This window comes from Apium graveolens, chromosome 10, assembly GCF_009905375.1.
Source record: "Apium graveolens cultivar Ventura chromosome 10, ASM990537v1, whole genome shotgun sequence".
NCBI classification, from domain to species: domain Eukaryota; kingdom Viridiplantae; phylum Streptophyta; class Magnoliopsida; order Apiales; family Apiaceae; genus Apium; species Apium graveolens.
In genome coordinates, this window is record NC_133656.1 from 81,144,109 (window position 1) to 81,150,782 (window position 6,674).

The 6,674-nt window shown below is 38.1% G+C and overlaps 1 non-coding gene across 1 annotated transcript; it reads right to left on the reverse strand.

Moving 5' to 3' along the window:
• Nucleotides 1–2,093: 2,093 nt before the first annotated feature.
• On the reverse strand, nucleotides 2,094–2,200 carry LOC141694275 (small nucleolar RNA R71). Its single transcript, XR_012563595.1, has one exon. It is a non-coding gene; the product is annotated as a small nucleolar RNA R71 (small nucleolar RNA).
• Nucleotides 2,201–6,674: the final 4,474 nt, after the last annotated feature.

Consider the following 6,674-nt stretch of genomic DNA (forward strand, 5'->3'; position numbering starts at 1 on the left):
CACACAAACAATACTTCGACTACTGATAAGTGGCATTTTGTACCACTTAGAGCGTTTTATAACGGCTTGAATTGGTGTCTTGAACTCGAGTATTTTGTGTATTTGACGCGTTTTCGAGCATTTTTGCATTTCAGGGTATAATTTGTTTAGATAGGGTGTTTTCATCGAATAAAGTTTAAGGAAGTGCTTGGAATCAGTCATGGGTTGATGTGTGAAGAATTCAGCAAAAACAGAAGCAAAAATAAAAAAAAAATCAGAGAGTTTGCAGGCGCCCGCCTGATGGGAGCAGGCGACCGCCTGGTAGCAGGCGCCCACGTGGAGGATGCAGGCGGCCGCCTGGGTGCGGAAAATTAGAATCTGGATTTTATAATTCGAGTTCGATTAGACTTCTGTTAGCGCTGGTTGTTCTCGGCTATTATATAAACCTTATGGGAAGACGTTTTCTTTATCGAGAGCGAAGGCAAGAAGATTGAGAAGACCGTTTTAGCACGCAACAACGAAGAAGAGGAAGCATATGTTTATCTTGTGATTCTTTTAATTTTTTTAACTGTGGATGCTAGTTTTCTTTATTCTTTGAACCTTAATACTCTTGTGACGTACTTCATTATTTATTAAGTATTTTTATTAGTTTATATCATTGTGTTATTATCATGCTTTCATTTGAACCCATGGTGACGATGAGTTCTCTTATGGGCTAATTGTGATCATGGGATCTTAGTGGATTTACTATGGATTTCTTTAGTTAATTTTTTAATACCTTGGTATGTGGTGATTGTATGATATCTAGCATAGGTTGTGCTTATTCGTCTTATGTGTGTCGCGAACATGTAAGATAGCCTGTTAATCTCTTGTGAAGCGACAGTGAATCTTGAGATTTAGAACTTGCCATGCTAGCATAGGTTCATGTATTGTATGCATGATTAGTGGGTAACTCTAACCGTTTTACTTGCCCTGTGTAATCATAATAAATAACTTGCGCTTAAATCGTTATGTTGTCAAATTCTGTAGACATATAGGGTCTCAACATAATTGATGCCTATACAACTTCTATCTTAATTGTGGATGCTTGGTAGAATGGTAATCGTACAACAAAAGTTGGCGTTTATCAGTTTCGTGTTGTTCGATTAATATCATCACCATTACATGCTAAGGGTAATAACAATGACTATTGAATGAAGTAGTAATGAAGTTATGATCTCATGTGTGTTTAATATTGTTAATTCAAGTGTTTAATTCTCGTAGTTAATATTAGTTAATCAACTTTAATTGTTATTGTCTTGACATTGAAGAGTAATCATACATTGGTGAGTAAGTGTTAATTAAATATAATTAATCAGCATCTCTGTGGGAACAAACTAGAAATCATTCTATATTACTTGCGAACGTGTATACTTGCGTGATTTATTTAGCGTATGCTTTGTGCCTAATAAGTTTTTGGCGCCACTGTCGGGGACTCAGTATTAATTTGTTTATTTTATGTACTTGCCATCAGTGGTCATTAGGATTCATTGATTAAGACTTGTTACTTATTGCTTCCGGTTGTGTTTCAGGTACTCTAGCGAGCGTTTATGCAAACACGTTCTCGCACCCGCACGAGAAATCTAGATACGGCTCAGGAGACAGATACAGCTCTTGACTTTCCGGAAAAGATAGTTTTTGAAGATTCGGATAAAGAGAGTGAAAAGAAAGAACCTGAAATAATTGGTATTCGTCTAGCTCAAGCTGATCCAGCTCTTATGGACTTTTCTCGGCCTAAAATTGATGACATTTTGTCAAGCATCATTCATCCGGCTATTCAGGCCAATACTTTTGAAAGCAAGTCGGGCACTATTCAAATAATGCAAAATTCTGTTTCTTTCGGAGGTCCTGCGACTGAAGATCCCAACATGCATATCAGGAATTTTGTCGAGATCTATAGTACTTTCAAATATAATGGTGTTAATGATGAGGCTATCAAGCTGAGGCTTTTCTCATTCTCTCTAATGGACAAAGCTAAGGATTGGTTACATTCTTTACCAGCTGGGTCCATCACTACTTGGGAAGATCTTGCGTAAAAGTTTCTGGTGAAGTTCTATCCAATGGCCAAGACTGCAGCTATGAGGAGTGCTCTTACTCAGTTTGCGCAGCAACAAGGAGAATCTATATGCGAGGCTTGGGAGCGTTACAAGGAGATGTTGAGAAAGTGTCCACATCATGGTATGCCTGACTGGATGGTGATCACTGTTTTCTACAATGGTTTGGGGGCCCAATCTCGGCCCATGCTCGATGCAGCTTCTGGAGGCACCTTGTGGGCCAAAAGCTATACTAAGGCCTATAATCTCATCAAAACCCAACTCAATGGATGATGACTGGGAAGGTAGCAGGTATTCTGGAAGTTGATGCAGCTACAGCTATTGCAGCGCAGCTACAAGCGCTGTCTATGAAGGTCGATTCTTTAGCCAACTATGAAGTAAATCAAATAACTAGTGTATGTGAGCTTTATACATGCTCTCATGCTACGGATCAGTGTTCTCTTGTTAATGAATCTGTTCAGTATGTGAACAATTTTCAGCGATCGCAGCAGCCTGTGCCCGCTACTTATCATCCTAATTACAGAGATCATCCCAATTTCAGCTGGAGCAATAATCAGAATATTATTCAACAACCATATCAGCAAGCTACAAGTAAACAGTTTAATCCACCTGGATTCCAAAAACCTCAGCAATTTGCTCAAAGGCAATCATATCCTCAACAAGGAGGTGCTACTCTAGCTTCTAGTGCTGAATTTGAGGAGTTAAAGCTGTTGTGCAAAAGTCAGGCTGTTTCTATCAAGACCTTGGAAAATCAAATTGGACAAATAGCCAATGCCTTGCTCAATCATCAACTTGGCACACTTCCCAGCGATACTAAAATACCAGGCAGGAAGGAAGCTAAAGATCAAGTCAAAGCGGTCACCTTAAGGTCTGGAAAAGTTACCGATGCTGAAAAAGCAAAAGATGGAGAAGTTGAAGTTGTAGATGAAGAAGAAAAGCAAAAGGAGAAAGAGGGGGAACCAAGGAAGACTATTGTTGAACACACTTTTCCAGAGGGTAATACGGGGTAGAAACAACTCTATCCTCCACCACCTTTTCCTAAGTGATTACAAAAACAAAAGCTGGACAAGCAATTTGGTAAGTTTCTGGAGGTGTTCAAGAAACTTCACATCAACATACCTTTCGCTTAGGCTCTGGAGCAAATTCCTAGTTATGCGAAATTCATGAAAGGTAATCTTTTGAGGAAGGTGAAACTGGATAATCCTGATACCGTTGCTCGGACGGAAGAGTGCAGTGCGGTTATGCAACAAAAGTTACCTCCAAAGCTTAAGGATCCAGGTAGCTTCACCATTCCTTGCACCATTCACAAGTTGTCATTTGACAAGTGCCTTTGCGATTTGGCAGCAAGCATCAATCTGATGCCGTTGTCTATCTTCAAAAAGCTGAATTTGCCTGATCCGAAACCCACCTACATGTCTCTACAATTGGTTGATCGTTCGATTACATACCCACGAGGCATCGTGGAGGACGTGATAGTAAAGGTGGACAAGCTCATCTTTCCTGTAGATTTTGTCATTCTAGATTTTGAGGAAGATAAGAAGATTCCCATAATCTTGGGAAGATCTTTTTTGGCTACAGGTCGTACCTTGATAGATGTGCAAAAAGGTGAACTCACTATGAGGGTGCATGTGACGGCCTCAACTCCGAGGTCAGGAGTTGACGTCATCAACAACAATAATAATAAACACAATATAATCCAAATCATTAATTATCCATAACCACGACCCCTTTACCAAGACCTTTTCCAGGTTTAAGTATGATTTAGATTACAACTAACACAAACTAACTTACAACAATCATCCTGACGCAACTAACTTAACACAGCAACTCAACGGACCACCCTTGGTCTAACACAACCACCTCAGAGGAGCCTGACATGAAAGGAACTGGAACTCTGCCCCGACTACCGCGGAAGAATCTCCTAGGCATCTGCAATACATATATAAAACATTCTGCAAGGGTGAGCAATTAATTGCTCAGTAGTACCACTATATGAATAACATGATAAAAACAGTTTATAATAAAGCAGTGATAGGAACAAAGATTATAGCTCGTTTGCAAAATATGTAAAACATTCATAAACTGGATAATCAAAACTATCATGCTTTCAACAAAACAAACGTAGTAGTGTGCTGTGTACAAATACCAGAGTTTAATTCTAGCATGCCATTTTCATTTCCAAATCTACTATATAACTTACTTGTTCCGTTACGAGAATCACAAAGCCAAATCAGATACTACGGATATGTGAAGATAGCTGATCAGGCTATCAACACTGGACGGCTCTCACTGCCATCCCATATACCTGTTCCGGAACTCAGAGACTAGCTAGGTCTCTGACCGGTTGGACTAATCGGTTATATAATACGCGCAACTGAATTAGCCTCTTACGCCACCTCAATATGCCTACTATGGCCCCAATGTATCCCATATCTGACCGTTTTATCCAATTTTCAAAACACTTGTACCTATCTCATTTTCAAAATTATTTATTTAACCAGAACACATATAAAATCTAGTTCGTAAATCATTTTATTCGAGATAGGTACCTTTCGAAGTTACTTTTCCCCAAAACGATTGAAAATAGTGATTTATAACTAAGGGGATACGTAACTTAAAACGTTTCTGTTCCATTACGAAATAAAGCATTTAGCTATTCATATGTACTGAACCATAAAAGAATGTTCAGGGGTACTTGCCTTACAGAGCTTACGACTATCTCCAATTGACCTTGGACTAACTTGGACACTCGGCTTTATCGCCTTACTATCAGACTACCCTGGATCTGACTTCAATGCTCAGGTCCTTCGCTTGGAACCTCGCTGTGCTTGTCGACTGATCACTAGGTTATCTTTAGTCCAATGCCAACTCTCGGGTCTTTCAACTTCGGGTTTTGCAACTAGAACCTACAGAGCCGAAATACCCTAAGTTAGACATCTAGGTATGCTTGCCATATCCTCGACACCAATTCTACCCAACGATATTCAAACCCGACTCATAATTATATACATTATTATAATACAATAACACACCCAACAGTCAGGGTTCACGTTCTCGAGAAATGGGTTTGGTGTTCGTTTTCAGAAAATACTTTTACTCGTCATTTTACGAAATTAGGGTTACTGGATTTTGACAGAACATTCACCATAACATACAATCAGGTTTCGCACAAGATATATGTATATACTTATTTATACTCGTTCGACATTCCGATAATTACAGGGTACGTCCCGCATTTTCGAATTTAATTTCCAAAAATTCGGGCAGCACCTCCTTTGTTTATCGGCCTACCCGTCGAACAACTCGACGACTCAACAATCAACAAACCAACAATCCAATCATTACAGTTTACCATCCAACATTCGTAATCCCAACACCGATACAACTTACATTAATATCCTATTTTTATTTATTAATAATATTTTATTATTTTCATAATTGTAGGACTCAGATTATATCATCACGGTCCACCGTCATCTCATCGAAAATCAATGTTGACGGCGGCAAAATTCGTCGGTGCCCGAAAAATTCCGGGTTTCCACACGAAATTTCACCGATAATTAATTTTTTTTAATTTCAAAAATATCGAATTATTTTCATCAAAAATTTCAGAAATAAAAGTACAATCAATTTTCAGTTAGGCACACACTCGCACGTGCATTTCACCGAATGGAACAGGCGATCGGAAAATACCGTACCAGGCCGGAAAAACACACCGGAAAAAGCATACACAGAGGCAACCACAAATACGTACATAAAGATACATATATATTTTACATCAGAGCTACCAACCCGAGAAGGGGCAACTCACTGGACCAAATTGCAGCCATCGGAATGGTACAACGGAGAAGCTGGACCAAAATAATGGAAAAGGAACGGAAATAGGGAAGACAAAATAGAGAAAAAGGAAAAGGATTAACAGGGAAAAGAGGAGAAGGCGAGACAGAAAGAGATCGAGGGAACCGGGAGAAAATGAATTAGGCGAATAAAGAAACAGGGGTGGGGGTATATTATCTTCTTTTTTTTTCCTCCAATCTCAGCTTGCCACGCATAGAAAATGTGCAGAAGGTTTGACACGTATCAATTAAAATCTCTGAGAAACAGACACGTAGAAATAAAGATAAATACGAACTTTCTGCAACCTGGTTTTGTCCCGCAATTTGTTTTTAACGAATAAACGTGCGGGTGAAAATAACCCGAAAAATTGCCAAACTAATTTTAAATATCTCAGAATAATAAAATACTAATAAAATAAAATTTTCAATTTTTTAAACCATTTTTGAATCGCACATCATACCCGCATTTTTCAATTAACGAACCGAGTTGCATATAAAACAAACTCATAAAATCACGAAAATATTCCAGACATAAATAAATATGAGTTTCATAATTTTTAAAGAATTCTAGAATTAAATACGGATTTTACAAATAAATGCACTCAGAAAATCATATAGGATTAAATAATTGATGAAATATTGGTTTCTAACTTTTATAAAGTCCCAAAAATAATTATTGAAATTATAAAGTCATAAAAACAATTTCAGAGACAATCCACATATTTACACAAATAAACTTGTATTAAATCCACTTTTAAAAGTGAAA